Genomic DNA, 18,608 nt, shown 5'->3' with positions numbered 1-18,608 from the left:
GTCGGATTATACAGCCAGCTCATTACACCAGTTTCCCGCAATTCATTCAGAATAACTAGCATGCTGGCTGTCTTAACACTATTCAAGGATCCATCTGGAAACAAACAACTTTCGTTAGTGAGCAGAACTTGGCTGGAGAGTGCAACCCACCTGGCCCGGCCCGGCCCGGTCCAGCCAGGCCCGGACCCTATGGGGCCTGGGCAACAAAGTTCCAGCAAAGACCATATGTGGAGGGCAACTCCACATATAAGACCATTGCTCTTGTAGCAATCAGTTATTGGTCAATGTAGGGGAAACCCTTCATACCAATTGTCACTATCCAGCTCCCCTACTCCCCACGGAGTTGGTCCCCATTTCCCCAATCTCTCCACATTAAAAAACGGCTTTGTGCTAAATTTGCTCAGTGGGGAAGCAAATAAATACAAACTTTCATTAGTGAGCAGATGCATCATACCAGGCGTTATCTTCTTTCTTTTAGAAAGGGTTGGCCTTGTGCTAATCGTTTGACAGAGCAACTCAGGCTATTTTTTGCAAAGCCAGAATGAACCTACATATTGAATTCTTTTTTTTTTTTTTTTGGTAATATAGAACTCTATATCCGGCAGTAAATATTCACCCAAATTTTGGTTTATTGCTAATCGTCTGAGAATGCCAATGGAAAATCTCAGACTATTTTTATAGAGCCAAAGTGCACACGTTTTCTGAAGTGCTAGCTTTTTTCTTTTTTTTCCTTTTTTTCCCCCAATTTATTATCTTGTGTTATATTTTCAGCAGAGAGAAGAACGTGAATATTACCTAAAGTAAAAACTTGTTGAAATTATAACTGGAATTTACGAATTTACAGATTTGGTACGTGTATTGGCTTTGACAAAATAGCAAATAATTAACAATAATAAGACGCTTTCCACACACTTCTGACCGCAAGAAGTTATGGCAGTTTGAAAGTTTGGGGAAATTAAGCCAGCACTCCGGAATTAGGGCACTCTAGACTTTTAAAAACTGTCTGGATAACCATGTCAGCATTCTCTGGTGATCGTGCTTCAGGCAATTGGCAATAAACTATCCCCTTTCCAAAAAAGAAAGGTAATGCCTTAGAGGGTGGATTTCCTAAGGTAACTTAACCACAGCCCGACAGATAACAGGCCATCGAGTTGGTACAGTCCCTGTTACACTGCCTGTTTAGGATGCACCATTAACTGATACATATAGGTCTGCAAGTAGCTTTTGCTGCTCGACTCACAGAGTGGATTACAGTCGAATTTCGAATTTCACTACAATAACGAAGAAGAACCAATCTTTTTAGTCTCTCTGTATCCTAAATAAATTAACTCTGTTCAACTCATATCGCTGATGTGGTTTACTTAGAACGTGATCTGCATGAGAATATGATGTACATATGTGTAAAAGAATCGTAAGTTAGTTTCTTACATTTATTTTTGGTTTGGGTTTGTTAAAAAAAATGAAAAAAGTGAACTGTGCCTGTAAGAATCAAGAATGGTTACGTAGGAAGTGTCGATAGAATGGGTAAAATACCCATCTCCTTGGGATGCGCAAATGTCACATTTTGTCATTTCTAAAAAAAAAAAAAAAATAGTAATAAATAAAATAAAATAAAATAAATAAATAAAAAACCAGCGTGAAAAACAAGAATACCAAGCAAATATCTTCTCATCTCAGGCATGAGACAGAAACATAGTCATGTGACGGACATTATACCGTTCATAGCAAGGCGCTGCATATTTAAATGTGTGCATATGTTTCTGGGGTATTTGTGAAGTTTAATCAAGACATTAAAAAATGAAAAAAATTAAAATATTGAAAAAAATATTATAGTGTACGTACTCGTTATGGAATGAAGTTTCACTTAATTTGATCAAGTAGTTTTTTTTTTACAAAGGAAAATCAAATTTTCATAAGATCGATTGTATCCCGCCATCTTGCCTATTTTGCAGACTAGAAGGGGGGGGCCAACGGAGATAACTCCTATGGCAGTTACCATGGATTTTTATGACGTTTGAAAAAGAGTCACCATTTCGGTTGGTTCCCTTTTTGGGGCACCTCCAAAATTAGAGAGATAACAAGAGTGCTGAAAAAGAACGGTTGTGGAAAAGAAAACATCGGTTATAATTAAGTGCGACGAGACTTTAGGATTGATGATGTTTTATAAAGGTTTCCAAGATATAGGGGTACAAAGAGAATGGTACATTTCTTTGATAAAAGTCTTTACCCAGGGAAACTGGTCCGTCGCGTGTTGATGCTTCTATCGTTTCCGCATGTCTGAGACAGATTTCTTCTTTGTATCTCCCTCCAGGACAGTCCCCTATTCCGATTGGCTGAAACCTCTGGTGACGTTGAGAGAAGAAAGGAAGGGAAAAGTAGAAGAGTAGGGAGAAAGAGAGAAATAAGGGAAGCATACCGTAGCAGCATCATAGTAGTAGTTCACTACACTCTAATCAGTGCTTAAAGTTTGTCAAAACTTTGTGTAGTCACAAAACTTTTTTTAAAAATCATAAAAATATAAAAATATAAATATGGGAAACAGCTCAGGCAGACAGTTCATATAGAGTTTAATATTAAAATGAAAATAACCAACCGTAATTAAAGGAGTCCAGTGTAATGGAGGTTATTTTTTTTTTATTTTAATGTTGAACTCTGTATGAATTATCCACATGAACTGTTTCCCATATTTATATTTTTATATTCTTATGTTTTTTTTTTTAATTTTTTGTGACTACAAATCATAAAACTTTTAGTTTCATCCTATGCAGAAACCAGCAAATACATAGAAATGTTTAAAAAAAAAGGTTTTAGCGTGACTATTGGATTATTTTGCTTACTGTTGAGAAGAATTTGCGTTCTTTGAAACTCCATGGATTTAGGAGCACCTAGGCACCAGCTTTGGGGTATTCTGCCGAAGAATAAAAACTTTTTTGTAAATTTCTACTTTACATGTCTATTCTTATTAGCATTTATTGTATGCTCTACTATCATCAGTGAAGGTATTGAGCTTTTTCATTTGGTTTGGATTAAGATGTTAATAACGATATTTCTCATTTTCCATTCATATATTTGTTGAGACCTATTGTTTTATGGTTTTACGGTACGTGTCAGAATAGAATCCAGAGAAACGTACAAAGTAAAGAAGCTTCTTCGTTAGTTTTCGGTAATTTTCGTGACATCTAATGTTTGTGAAAAAAAAAAAAATAACCATCAATGAAAGGATTTTATTAACCTTATAATCTTGGGGGCGGGGGGCAATTTGTGGCCTAATGGGTAATATGTTCATTAGTTAATATATAGTATAATTACGTTTACACATCAATTCTCCTTAGATCATCGAAGTTAAGCAACATTTAACCTGACCAAGACCAAATTGGTGACCATTTGTGAGTACCACGTGCTGTATGTAGGAGGACGTTGACATCTTACAAAAACTGCAAAATAATAATGTCATCCCCCCCTAACATGGATATATATGCGACTGGGGATTGCTTGTGAATTCCCTAGACACTTGCTCTTTTGAGGCAAGCCGATTCAACCTACCTAGGGTTACTGCCGTTGGCTTGGATTATTAGTCAATATTAGCAGGGGGAGGGCTTTGCCCAGGCGTAAAATACGCTTAAATACGATATTTTAATTTGTCAAGATTTCCTATATATTATTATAGAGTCGTGATTTCAAAAGTAAAAAAAAAAAAATATTTAGGTGCCATCAGCTAGAATCGAAACTAAAACTGTAGCATTCATAGCTAGTGGCGTTACCACTGTACCAACGTGACAAATGCAATAATTTGAGGCCACTAGCGCTGCTCTCTGTGACTTTTAGTTTCGGAGGATATAGAGTTTGAAAATATGGAGACAGACAGACCAACAAATAGATCGACAGATAGACAGACATATATATGTTTATACATTAGATTACATTTTTTTTTATCTATATGCAATAAATTAGACATTTGCAGTATAATTTCTTGCAGACTAGTTGCCATTTTGTTTTACATGTTGAATGCTCATTGTGATTGCAAACATGTTATAACTGTTTGTTATTGTGTTGCTAAGGAAAGCCTTAGGAAGCTGCTACCAATCCTTAAATCTAGGCACACATTCTCCAAGATTTTGGCTAAAATGTCTACGCTCTATATTTTTCTTTTTTGTTTTTCTTTTCTTTTTTTACTCGAGGTTTAACATAATGCATATGAGCGCGTGGGAAGATGTCGGCGGCAGCAAAGGATGGCTTGCAGGGAGATTAGCAGCAGCAGCAGCAGCCGAAAAACGCGCATACGCAAAAAGGAAAAAAATGAGAGAAAATACAGCACGTGCTCGGGACAAGAAAACAAAGTCAGCGTCGAAGGAAATGGACGTGTAAATGCAAAGACACGAGAAATGGCTGGCTGCGGGCGGTGTGAGAAAAAGTGCACACCGGCCGAGATGGACGATGCCGAGAAACTTTTAATTGGTGTCGAAACAATTATAACGGTAACGAAAAAAACTTTGTGGAGAAAGAAAAAATGCTGACCCAGATTTTATTTTATTTATTTATTTCCTTTATTCAAGCGTAACGGCCAGGTTACAGAGGGAGGGGGGGGTCACTGCTTATCAAGGCCAAAAGGCCACTTGAGGATAAGGGTTAATGAGTGTACGATGACTGATGCAACAACACCATTGTGATTAGTAATGGTGAAACTTGCATAGTGTTTGATTATTTAAGAGGACTAGGAACTTTTTTGTTTACAAGGGAGACACCACTTATCAAGGCTCGAAGCCCACTCGAGGATAAAGGTCAATGAATGTAAGGTGATAGTGTAGTAATTGGTAATAGTGTTAAGTTGGGTACAATTTAATTATTTAAGAGTACGTTTCAACAAGAACTTGTTTACATTAGACTTGAAGGCTACCATTCTGTAGTCGGCAAGGAAGCAGGCCAATGGAACCATGTTCCACAGGCGGGCAGTGCTAGGAAAAAAGCTGTGTCCATGGAATCTGCATTTAGATTTAGGCATACATAGAGAGTGGGGGGAAACTGTTACATTAGACTTGAAAACGAGTATGCTATAGTTAGCTGGGAAGCAGCCCTATGGTATTGTGTTCCACTGACGGACATTTCTGAGAAAGAAACTTTGCTCATGGAATTTTTGTTTTGTTTAAGGCACAGATAGAGGATAAGAAAAATTGTTGGCAGTCGTTAGTACCTAGATGATGATGATGTTTACATGTCATCTTGCTGTAACATAGCGCGGATGCGTGTATGCAAATGCATGAGAAGTGACGTCACCGATGGGGGGTGAAAAACTATAAAAATAGAGAAAGACAAAGATCTTGTGAGAGACGTGGATAACGTTCGTGATCACATGGGAGGGGGTGAAGGACGCTTGAGAAGAAGATCACGTGGGTGACATCATGGCTGTAACAAGAAGGAATGAAATGTTGTTACTAAAAAAATGCTGTTGTTGTTCGTCCGTCGGAACGACAAGGACCATCTGATCATCCTGTAGGGTGCGGTGGGGGGAGTCATCGTCAGAGGTGGCTGATAAGCCCAATCTTTGCTTGAAAAGTTCTACTGCAGTAAGAACAGGGAATGGTAGCAGATGTCGAGGGCAACAAATCATTGTCATTCCTGCCCTTTCTGCAGTTCTCTGCAGCAACTCTTCATATACTTTCATATTTGCAGGCACCGTCATGAACAGTGGCCTACCACTTGGCTCTATTTAGAGCTGCCTGCTGCCATGATGGCGGATCGATGTTGAAAGCCTTCAATGATGCCTTCAGAGTATCTTTAAATCGTCTGCTAAAAAGAACAAGCGAGTTGGAGTTATTTCTTATTCGTTGCTTTGGTCTTCTTGGTGATTGAAACTGCACACAACGTGTGTTGGTCTGCAAATAACGTTACATTGCATGGTGCTGATACATGGGCCCCAAACACTTCAGATTTGCATTGATTTTGGCATAATGACCCTGCCATGTACAGGTGGATATGTGGCTGCAAATTGGAAGGAATTGTGCTCTATCAAAAGCTTAGTACTGGTGAGATTTTGAATGCTTTATGAGCTCAGAATCTCAGATGGCTTGGCAATCAACTTCAACTTCAGGCACTAGAGAGCATGGTAGACCAAGAAATACCTGGCTCGAGTGCGTCAGAAGTGATTCGACTGCATGTGACATATAAACTCTTGGATCGGATCACATGGAGGGAAAGAGTGACACACTCACAACACTTTAAATATCAAAACCGGATGATGATGATGATGATGATGATGATGATGATGATGATTGTTTCTATTTACTTGCCGCTCCACAAGGGCAGAGTTAGACACAAGGTCGGTTTTTAATGTGGGGAAAATCCAGCTCCTCAAATGGGGCACCTGGATAGGAAGAAAAATAAAAATTGTCTCAGCCATGAAGGAGTCCTTCTCCACTGACCGAGGACAGAAAAGGTGAAGCGCAGCATCAGAACAGATACTACACTGTGATCGTTGTTGCTGTTATGCATCATTAATTCATTTCATATGAATCAGATGATTATTGTTTCGCATTCATTTCCTTGATATCTTTCTAGTTAGAATTCTTTCTAGAACGACATCTGGTTTTTCGGGCAGTGTGGCTGTATACAGCAATGACCTCACAATTCCTGCGACAGCAATACAACCATGTGTATCGACGCTATCCTTTCCAATGTAGAATTTCAGCGACCGAGCATCATTTATTCATTTGATATGAAACAAATGATCATTGTTGCTATTCATTTCTCCGACATCTTCCTAGGAAGACATCGGACACTTACGAGAGGGACCACATGAAGGTTGCCAACATCCTTAAGTGAAAGTGTTTCTGTAGGAACGATGTGGATTCCAACTTGGCACACTCCGGTTGTCAGTTCATGTCATTAACCACTTAGCCACCGTCATCTCCCTAGTGATGATGATGATAATCATGATGATGATGATGATGATTGCTGAGCATTGTTCATTCATTTTATATGAAGCAGATGATTAGTGTTGGCATTTGTTTCCTTGGTACCTTTCTGGTTGGAATTCTTTCTAGGCACTTATAGGTTGTTAGTCCATGACGTTAACCACTTCGCCATTGTCATCTCGCCAGTGATGATGATGATGATGATGATGATGATGATGATTGTTTAGCATTTTTTTTACAAAGGAGTCACCACTTATCAAGGCCCAGAGGCCACTCGAGGATAAGGGTTAATAAGTGTACTGTGGCCGAAGGGACAATAACGTAGTAATTGTTAGTAGTGAAAATTTGGTAAATTGGATTACTTAAAGGGAACGGCTCATCAAGAACTTGTTTACGTTGGACTTGAAGATGAACATATTATAGTCAGCCGGAAAGCAGGCAAATGGAACAGAGTTCAACAGGTGTGCTGTTTTAAGAAAGAATCTTTGTTCATGGAATCTACGTTTAATAACATATGAAGCAGATAATTACAGTGGGCAACTATTTATTTACTTTTTGAATGTTGTCTACATTTCTACAACTTATTTTTTTTTTTTTTCCACTTATTTTTTTTTTTTTTTTTTTTTTTCACTGCTGAATCAGGACATGGCGTCCGTTTCTCTCCATCAGGTCAGGTTTTTGTGCAAAGTTGATTTGAAAATAAAAATTCGATCTTGTGGCAAAATCGATTACAATTTTTTGGCATTATCAGCTGATTTTTTTTGTCAACGCATATCATCCTAAATATGTTTGTAAGAGAAAAAAAATGTTTTGCCAACAACATATATTGATTACCAACCTGGCACTTTTGCTAGGAGCAAAGTGTAGTATCTGTTCCGGCAGATACTGCACTTTAGATAATTTGTACCAGTCAATGGAGGGGAAACCCTCTATACTGGGACAATTATTATTTTTGGTAACCAGAGTGCCCCCTTTTTGCTTACTTTTAGGGGAGCTGGTTTTTACCTCACATTAAAAACGGCCTTGTGCCTAATTTGCTCAGTGGGGGAGCAAATAAATACCATCTGTTCCGGCAGATACTGCACTTAAGATAATTTGTACCAGTCAATGGAGGGGAAACCCTCTATACTGGGACAATTATTATTTTTGGTAACCAGAGTGACCCCTTTTAGGGGAGCTGGTTTTTACCTCACATTAAAAACGGCCTTGTGCCTAATTTGCTCAGTGGGGGAGCAAATAAACACCATCTGTTCCGGCAGATGCTGCACTTAAGATAATTTGTACCAGTCAATGGAGGGGAAACCCTCTATACTGGGACAATTATTATTTTTGGTAACCAGAGTGACCCCTTTTAGGGGAGCTGGTTTTTACCTCACATTAAAAACGGCCTTGTGCCTAATTTGCTCAGTGGGGGAGCAAATAAATACCATCTGTTCCGGCAGATACTGCAAGCAAAGACCATATGTGGGGGCAACCCCACATATAAGACCTTGGTCAATGTAGGGGCAACCCTTCATACCAATTTTCATTATCCAACACCCCTACTCCCCGGGGAGTTGGTCCCCATTTCCCCTTCACTCCTCACATTAAAAATCGGCCTTGTGCCTAATTTGCTCGGTGGGGGAGCAAATAAATACCATCTGTTCTTCAGATGCTGCGCTTCCATTTCTTGTTCTCTTTCGGTGGAGGAGAAATCCTTCACGACTGAGACAATTTTTATTTTTGTACCTTTTCTCCACGTTAAAAAACGACCTTGGTGTCTAACTCTGTCCCGTGGGGAGGCATAGTAAATAGGTACCTCATATAAACATGGATTACCGTAAACTGAATGGTGAGGATTCAGTTTAAGCTAAGAACACATAAATTGCATGTCGCTTCAACTTTGTTCAAACGCATCATCACTATCCATTCATTTCGTATGAAGCAGATTGTTATTATTAGGATTCGCTTCCCTGTTATCTTTCGAGTTGGAATTCTTTTTAGAAGGACTTGGGGTACTTACGGGAAGGACCATGTGAAGGTTGCCAACATCCTTAAGTGAATGTGTTTCTGTGAAACGAACTGGTTTGAACTTGGCACACCTAGGTTGTCAGTCCATCTCGTTAACCTCTTAGCAACTGTCACCTTCCTGATGTTGGTGGTTAGAGACGTGAAAAGGGGGAAAGGGTGTGCTCGAGGTGCCCAAGCAAGCACCGGTCCCTTTTACTCCTGTTTTAAAAGTGCCCTTTTCAGAGGAATGTTTTATAGGCCTGTGTCCCACCAAGACGGTATTCATTACTATATTTTTGTGTCTTTTTTTTTTTTCATTTGAGTACCTGCCCTGAAAAAGGTCTCTGCACGTCACTGGTGGTGGTGGTGGTGGTGGTGAGGATGATGATGAAATAAAACAATTCAGTTTCTCTGCAAAAAACTTCATTTTTCTCGCATTTATGTACATATTATTTTCTCCCTCTTAACGGCATTGCTCTAAAGTTCTTTTACTGTCATTTTTTTTTTTTTTTAATTATGCTGGGTTTTTTGGGGTTTTTTTCTTTTCTTTTACAATTTAAAAAAATAGAATGCTGAAGATTAAATTTAATTATGATCGTATCCTTTGGCCATTAAGTCATTAATTGAACGAAATTGTTATATAAAAATAATAAGCAATCTTCTTGCAGTAACGATGTTTTAATCTCTATTAAACTACTTGACGTCAAAAAAAAAAAAAAAAAGCTACCAAAATTTTCAGTCTTTTAATCAAACAAGAATTTGCCAATAATTTTAAAGTCAGTTTTTTTTGGGGGGGGGTGGAGAACTTCGTTCCATAACGGATACGTACAATATAACCTTTTTTCGATATTTTCATTTTTTTTTTTTTAATGTCTTGATTAAACTGTAAAAGTACCGATTCCAAATTCCTTTCAAATTTTTAAAGGGTCACAAAGTAATTCATCATTATTTTTAAGGTATTCACAAGAGATTAAAATGGCAAACTTGATCTACGAACATCTTTTTTTATAATTGATATTTAGATAGGAATGTTAGTGTTTTACATGATTGCATTTATTTTAGATACTCAACTTAGACTAAAAAAGACAAAACATGAGATAAGTTATACGTACATTGACACGAGAAAAATAGACAGTCACGTGGGCTAACTATATAAGTTCTTGATATTGTACTCCTCCAAGGATCTAGTTCTTGCAAGAACCGTTTTACAATCAGATGTTTTGATACAAGCTTTAAAATAGTATTTTAGATATCGTCATTATTATTTTTTTTTCAGAGAAAATGAAATTTAAAAAAAAAAATAAAAACATGCTAATTTACAAGTGTCAAATCTCTTCAGTAAAACTCTTCTTTTTTTTTGTAATAAAAATTATTGTCTTTTTTTTTTTACAAAGTTTATAAAATATGCTGATTGCTTTAATTGAAAAAGTAAATTTTGAAAAGAAATATTTAAAAAACAGTATTTCACATGTTTGAATTTTGAATTTGATTATTAAACGCTTGATATGAATTCCTTTCTTTCTTGTATTCTTATACAGGGTGGAATGATAAAATTATCGCCCTAAAAATGGCAACATGATTCCATTTCCGTTTAATGAAAATCGGTTTTCTTTTTTTGTTGCAGACCATCTACTAGTAAGCCAGTTGTACACAATTTCCAAGAGCGATAGGGAGCTTCTCTCATGTCTGAAAGTGACACAATGTTCAATGAGTAAGATCGGAGATGCGCCGCCGTACAACTCATGCTTGCTACCGATCCAAGTTATGACAACAGGACCATTGCCAACCAGCACCCTCAAAATGTATCGCTGGATTGTCGCAAGCCCATGGTTTCTGGCCACGATTATGGTCTTTGGTGTAGCTTCAAGTGAGGGCCACATCATGCTACCTAACATCTTCGAAGTCAGCTTGAAAGTCAACACCAAAGTGTACCTGGATGTGCTAAAGAATGTGCTGATCCTCTGGTGCAATCAGGTGACGGCTGGTAGACCCCGGGTGTGGCAGCAGGACTCGGCGCTGGTTCACAAGTCCAAAAAGACCCAGGCTTGGCTTCAGAAGAAGTGCTACGACTTTGTACCCTTCTCTCACTGGCTCCCCTTTCTTCTCCGACCAGTACCTGCTGGACTATGTTGTTTAGTCATATGTTGAGAACATCACCAACATGACCTTCCACCACACCAAAGCTAGCCTGATCACCACCATTGGCCGAGTATTCGCCGAGCTCCCGCCAACACTTGTCGAAAAGGCATGCTCCCAGTTCTGGACACGTATCGAGGTGTTAATTAAGGCTGAGGCAGCTACATTGAATAGATGCTCTACTACATCATCAGGTTACTTGAATTGATTTTTTAAATAAAAGTTTTAAAATAAAGCTGTAGTGTTGTTTTCTTTAGGGCAACACTTTTATTGTTCCACCTGTATTTCTGATTTTCATTTTCTAATAGTTTTCTTCACTTGTTATGTTTTCGGTTGGATGCTTAGCCATTTTGTAGTAGTAGTGCCACACTTGGTGTTATATAGCAGATGGATGTATTGTCAGTGTATGTAAACAGCATGACGTCTAGTGGTTAAAATGTTCTTCTATTGTTGCGTGCATATTTATTGTGTGTGCGGGCACTTCTTCACAAATACATGTAGTAAACAAATGTGACACAAAAACTTTTACAGACAATCAAACAGATAACATATATATCTGTTTGTCTCAGACCAAAAGGACCACATACCTTCTAATTTGTCCAAACCCCAAAAGAACGCCATAACAATGAGTTATATTTTACACAGGTTTTCTTTGTCTTATGGATTCCCTTGTCAGAGCTTGGCACGTTGAGTCTCTTTCTACATTTTCTCTGGTTCCTCTTTCTGCTTTTAACAGGATCAATCACACGTCTGCTCACTAATGCATTTCTTGCCAACTCTCTAGCTTGATCTCTGCTAAATAACTATTTTGTCAACAAAACCTCAACCACAGGTCCAAGGACACAAGGAGGTGACCTCTCACATAAGCCTAAATTTGTTTACTTCTAACCAAATCCTACAACTATAGGAGTTTTTATTTTTTTTTAATTGATATAGTCGAAGATCCTGATATCCCCCTGAGAATGAATTACTCAATCTATAAAACAAGCGGTAACTAGTAGGGAGTAAGTAAATTTTGATATTACAGCATTCCCAATACCATTTGAGTGTGACTATCTGATTTGTTACAGTGTGCCCATGTAGTGAAACCAAGACTACTATTACTACTACCATTACCATTTCTCTTTCTCCTTCCCTTTTCTTTCCTTCTTTTCTCTCTATGCGACAAGAGGTTTTAGCCAATCAGAATGGAGGACAGTTCTGGAGGGAAAGAACAAGAGGATACAAAAATATATTCGAGGCGGAAGACGAAAAAAAAAACAAGACTGAGAGATGAGTTGTTCCAGAGTCATTACACAAAATGCAAAATCTCGAACTTTCTATGACCCAATACAACTTACAGGCTTACTGTAACCTTGGATGGTGAAACATATATAAAAACCGTTTCGTTTTTTAAATGCCTTGTTTCTATGTTATTATTATCCCCAGGTCTGTTTCTAGACCGTTCCGACACTCCTGTCTTCTTATTAATTTCAATGACTCCTCAAAAAAGGGATCCGCCAAAATGGTGACCTACCCAACAAAAGTTACACTATGGTAATCGCCATACAATAAACCTGCTATATTTACTCTTCGTGTTGATCCTCATTTAATCTGAATTAATTTATACTGAATATATTCCTCCAGGGATACATAAGAAATTTTTTAAGAAATATATGTTTATGAGATTATAAAAAGAATTTTTTTTTTAATTTTAAAAATAAAAGATTTTATTCAGATTTATATAATAAATATATGTTTATGAAAATATAAAAATAAAGTTATTGATATGAAAATAGCAAATTAAATTATTGAAATCAAAATGCCAAAATTTCAAACTTCTTAGAAAGCGTATCCAAATACATAATAATAAAGGTTAATTAATAACCTTTGATAGTTAATTATGAATTAAATAAAGAAAACATACCTTTCTTGTTTCAAATAAAATTCATATGAGAAGTCATATCAATGATGGACAAAAGAAAATAAATCAATTAACAATGTAATATGTTTTAGCATTACACACAATGACTCACATACCTGCTTCATCAACTTATAGAACCTATACACTCACTATCCAGAAAAAGGTAAACCAACTTACACCCATACACAATAAACATACACATATTTACACTATGAACATATTGACTTACACAGTTTTATGTCTTGTGGCTAATAACCCAACTTTTTCTACCAAGCACATGTTTGCATAAATGAACATTTTATTATTGAAAGTAATTTTTATATAATTATATCTTGTATAAAAATATTTGCTGCTTTTACATTATTGGGATAAGATTTTGTAGTCGATAAATAGAGTTTTCAGATAAAAAAAAAACAATTACCTGAATATTAATGGATTATTAAACAAAACAACTTTAATCCTGCTAGCAGGTGAAAAATTGCCTCCATCTTTGTTTAATACGAACGGAAAATTACCTTCCTTTTTGACCTCTCCTGATGGTTTTCTTCAAATTCTATTTTTTATTTTCTTTAATAAATTTTTTTTTACCTTATCAAATTTTCGTAATTTTGCGATATAATCATCTTAAAAATACGAGGAATACGTAGATACCATTGTTCCTATTTACAATGTCTCCCCACGGGACAGAGTTAGACACCAGGGTCGTTTTTTAATGTGGAGAAAGGGAATAAAAATTAAAATTGTCTCAGTCGTGAAGGATTTCTCCTCCACTGACAGAGAACAAGAAATTGAAGTGCAGCATCTGAAGAACAGGGTATTTATTTGCTCCCCCACTGAGCAAATTAGGCACAAGGCTGATTTTTAATGTGAGGAGTGAAGGGGAAATGGGGACCAACTCCCCGGGGAGTAAGGGAGCTAGATAGTGACAATTGGTATGAAGGGTTGCCCCTACATTTACCAAGGTCTTATATGTGGGGGCGACCTCACATATGGTCTTTGCTTGCAGCATCTGAAGAACAGATACTACACTTTTTATTTATTTGCTTCCCCACTGAGCAAATTAGGCAGGAGGCCGTTTTTTAATGTGGAGATAGGGGGAAGGGGGAGGGAAGGAGGAGATCCAGCTCCCGAGAGGTGGGAAGTGGGAGCTGGATTAGAAACTGTTGGTATGAAGGGTTGCCCCTTCAGTGACCAAGGTCAGATAAGTGGGGTTACCCCCACATATGGTCTTTGCTAGTCATAGCTGGTCTTTGCTAGTCTTAGCTTTGCAGCATCTGTCGGAACAGATGTTATTTATTTGCTCCCCCACTGAGCAAATTAGGCACAAGGCCAATTTTTAATGTGAGGAGTGAAGGGAGGGGGAAGGGAAAAAGGGGACCAGCTCCCGAGAGGTGGGAAATGGGAGCTGGTTAAAGGTCAGGCATGTGGGGTTGCCCCCACATCTGGTCTTTGCTAGTCATAGCTAGTCATAGCTTGCAGTATCTGCCGGAACAGATGGTATTTATTTGCTCCCCCACCGAGCAAATTAGGCACAAGGCCAATTTTTAATGTGAGGAGTGAAGGGAGGGGGAAGGGAAAAAGGGGACCAGCTCCCGAGAGGTGGGAAATGGGAGCTGGTTAAAGGTCAAGCATGTGGGGTTGCCCCCACATCTGGTCTTTGCTAGTCATAGCTAGTCATAGCTTGCAGTATCTGCCGGAACAGATACTACACTTTGATCTTGACCCGAAGGCCAAACAATTTCCTAAAATCTCGTCTCAATAGTGCAGAAGCGCCAAATGTTTTTTTAGGTAACACTCGCTACCTGGTGACTTTTCTATTTATTTATTTCCATTTTAATATCGATGCCTCCATTCAGTCTCCAGAGACGATTGACACCCCTGTAAGGGTAGCTGCATGCAGAATTGTGAGGCAAGGGTTGTGCAATCTCCAACCATACCTCTCTTGAAGCGGCACTAATTGGGTTCAGTAGCAAGGAGAGGCCATAAACTGACTGAAAACATAAACCGATAGCACATACAGCAAACGAAATAGTCACTCATTTTAGTACAGAACAAGCTCAACATTGCTTAATTTTCGTGATCTGACGGGAACCGGTACGTAAACGTAATTTTAATATGCATACTTATATATATATGGATAAAAACATGAATGTTATTAATGGATTACCAGTTAGCAAGAGCTAACTCAACAGCGGGAATTTTTGAATGTAAGTGAAACAAACATGAATTAACAAATACATATTTATATCAACAATTTTACAGAAATGTAAAATATATGTGGGAAAGAACAAAGTTTGTTGAGAAGTTTTAAAGTTCTTGAATAAGAAGTAGATAAAAGTCTCAGAAAACCTGTTTCAAAGTTCTGTTGTATGTATGTGTGTGTTTACTTTCTGAATCGCTGAGTTCACTGGAGATTCAAACACTACCATGTTTGAATATATGGTTAAGTGGCAGTTTTAGTCATTTAGAACTGCTTTAAAGCTTCACCGCTCACTCATTTTTCGAGCAAATTTCAAACAATTATTACAGTTTATAGAGATCATCTTCTCGGCTATATTGCGAAAAAAAATTCAATTTTCGTTCAGTAAAACAAAAAATTTACTGGTGTTCAAGATCGTAAAAAAAAAAAAAAACGTAAGGAGGTAAACAACGTTTTTTATGACTGGTTTCCATAGCAACCACATTGCTTCAGCTGTTGCTGCCAGTTCACCACTCTCGTGAAAAGAGAAGTAACAAGTGAAACAGAGAGAATGGAAGAATGAAAGGGAGATAATTGGAGGGATTTTATTGAAAGCAGACGAGTGCCATACATTGTTATTACATATGTGTATATTATGTTTATGAGGGCAAAAAATAAAACTGAAATTAAACAAAGAACAAGTGAATTTACTGGAAGCCTGGAAACATGATGGATTACAATTTTAAAAAATGCGAGTATGAAAAGTAATATGGTTAAGCTTAAACATGGAAAAGTAAAGGACAAGTGTTTCAAACTAGAAAAGAAAAGAAAAGGACAAGATATTCAAGTAAAAAATATAATAAATTTATAACTTAAAATATTGTACATTAAGATTTTTTTTTTAAAGTTCAATTTATAACATTATATAATCAATTCTTAATGCCGGAATATTTTAAGTTATAAATTTATTATATTATTTACTAAAATATTTTGCCTTTTTCTTTTCCATATTTTAACAACTAGTTCTTTTCCATGTTTAAGCTTAACCATGTTACTTTTCATGCTCGCATTTTTCTATTGTAATAACATATAAATGATATCAAAGACAAGATAAGTTACTCTTCTACCTACCTGGATGAGTTTTTTTGTGTTTGAACGTATTTTAAAGCTTTTATTTGGTTTGAAAAAAAGTATTATCAGGTTGGTGGTAGGTTAACTGACTGGCTAACTGGCTGACAAGAACATGTCATCTTCAGAGTGCCGGTAATCGATCCAAACTAAAAAAAAAAAAAAAGGACTGATAGAAATCAACTCAATTAGTGTCACCGTGAGATTTATTGGGTGAATTTCTATCAGTATTTTGTTTTATTTTCATGATATAAGCGATTATCACGACTTCCCAAATGAACGTCTAATGTTGACCATCTTGTCGTCGTTCTAACTTATCAACTCGGCACTACTTTTGTTTTGAATTAAATAGACGCTTTAAAATATGTTAAATCATACAAAACTTATTAATGAAGGTAAAAGAGTAACTTATCTTGCATTTGGTAACATTTATTTGTTATATATTTGTTTTGTTTTTTTACCATATTTCGTATCATTGTATATAATACAAAATCCTCCAAATTATTTAATCCCTGCATTTCATTTCGTCCTCCACATTGAAAATGACCTTGTGTCAAATTTTTCTCTCGTAGGGAAGCAAATAAATAGGATATTTGTTTCAGAGTCAGACAGATTCCCGCGCGTCGTTCATTACAGAAGAAGGAGAAGGGGAAGAAACAGGAAGTGACAAAAGCAACAAAAAAAAATCAACTACAGGATTGCAACGAACACAAGCTGGAACAAATTTTTGCAGCCCGAGATTTTGAATATACTTCCTTCCTGGCTTGTCCAATCAGAAGCCAACTCTCAGTCACGTGACCAAGTTTAGAAATGGTTTGACCAGCAACACACTCTCTTTTTTTCCTCTGGTAACAACTCAACGTGGAACAGACCTGTTCCCCCAACTTCTCGTTTGGTTGGTTTGGTTGTTCTTGTTTTATCTACCTCTAGTCCCAGGTTAGTTGATTAGTTGTTTTTGTTTTACGGCATATCAACCCTTTTCGGGTTATTTAATGCCAAATCCAGTTATTTTGAAGAAAATTTTTTTTAATAGAATTTTTTTTTTCAAGTCGGTTTCGATTTAACCCATAGTTGGGACCCTAACAGGTACTACCACTTCGGGTCAGAATGGACCTGGGAACAATGGAAATCAAAGGGTGGCTCTACACTCCCTAAAGCCAGCAAGCTGGAGCCTCACCATCGAATATAGTTTAAGGTTATATCCAGGACCCTTCTCGTTTGGGATTCAACAGAACTCACCCGGCTTTCCGGGCCAGGGTTTCGACTAAGACGTGAATACCAGTAAGTCAACATAGCTATCTCCACACACGAACTTCAATGCGGTACACATACAAACTCTCTTTCTCATCCTACAGCACTGTCTCTAATCTTTCGTGACACACGTTTCTACTACTAACTTCAAGGAGACAAATAACCCATCATGGCTACAAACCATAACTCCAACACACGCACATGAACTCTTTCTCTTTCAACAGGCCTGTCTAATCTTTAATCTGCATCTCCACACAGGAACACTTTCCACGAGTAACCCTTTCTCCAGTGACGTGCAGAGGACTTCTTCAGAGTAGGTGCTTAAGTGAACAAAAAAAAAAAAAAAAAAAAAAAAAAATGTAGTAATAGTGTGGTACCGGCTTATAATACATTCCTCTAAAAAGGACACTTTTAAAACAGGAGTAAAAGTGTTATATAGCCAGGTGAGATTTATTGTTCTTATAACACCTGTTATAACCGTATAAATTGTATGCGTTATGTTGTATCAGAGAGTTATTACACGGGTATATATTACAGTTCATATTTTCGTTAGGTATTTTTTTACAAGAAGAATAATATATGCTTCATACCTTCTTTCTTCAAGAGTTCTTCTATCTTCCTGCTGAGCTCCATGATGAAACATAAAATGACCAACACCATAATCAATTGAGATCTCTGTTCTTTCTTCTTTTGTGAAATCACAGAACAACACTTTATATTTTTAAAATATAAATTTATTTCAGTTGTCTCAAACGGTCTTCACAAGAGTCTACATTTCGTCTACATGCTTATTCTTTTCCTGGCTTAAAATGTGTCTGTTCACTCTCGTGATCAAACTCCAACTCTCGACTCTAAACTTCCCGACCTCCTGACCTCAGTTCCGTTACGTGATCATTCAAAAAGTACACATATCCCTAATGTGTGACCTTTCCAAGTCTGCCTGCCCAAGGGTATTTTGTTTATATTTAACCTAGCTAATTTATAAACATCTTCAGCTAAAACCCATTGCTACACTTTATTCTATAAACAATAAATAACTCCCAATATAAACTATTTTAAGAATATCATTGAATAGATAGATAAATAGATAGATAGATAGATAGATAGATAGATA

The 18,608-nt window shown here is 37.1% G+C and overlaps 1 long non-coding RNA gene across 1 annotated transcript; it reads right to left on the bottom strand.

Annotated features, from left to right (window-relative positions):
• Positions 1 to 559: 559 nt before the first annotated feature.
• On the bottom strand, positions 560 to 12,526 carry LOC145263771 (uncharacterized). Its single transcript, XR_013864597.1, has 2 exons — positions 8,454 to 12,526; positions 560 to 7,842 (listed from the first exon to the last, which is right to left on the bottom strand). It is a non-coding gene; the product is annotated as an uncharacterized LOC145263771 (long non-coding RNA).
• Positions 12,527 to 18,608: the final 6,082 nt, after the last annotated feature.

This window comes from Euprymna scolopes, chromosome 39 (genome assembly GCF_053919585.1).
Source record: "Euprymna scolopes isolate OS-2025 chromosome 39, ASM5391958v1, whole genome shotgun sequence".
In the NCBI taxonomy this organism is placed as follows: domain Eukaryota; kingdom Metazoa; phylum Mollusca; class Cephalopoda; order Sepiida; family Sepiolidae; genus Euprymna; species Euprymna scolopes.
The sequence above is the reverse complement of the archived record's forward strand: the minus strand, read 5'-3'. Positions and strand labels throughout refer to the sequence as shown.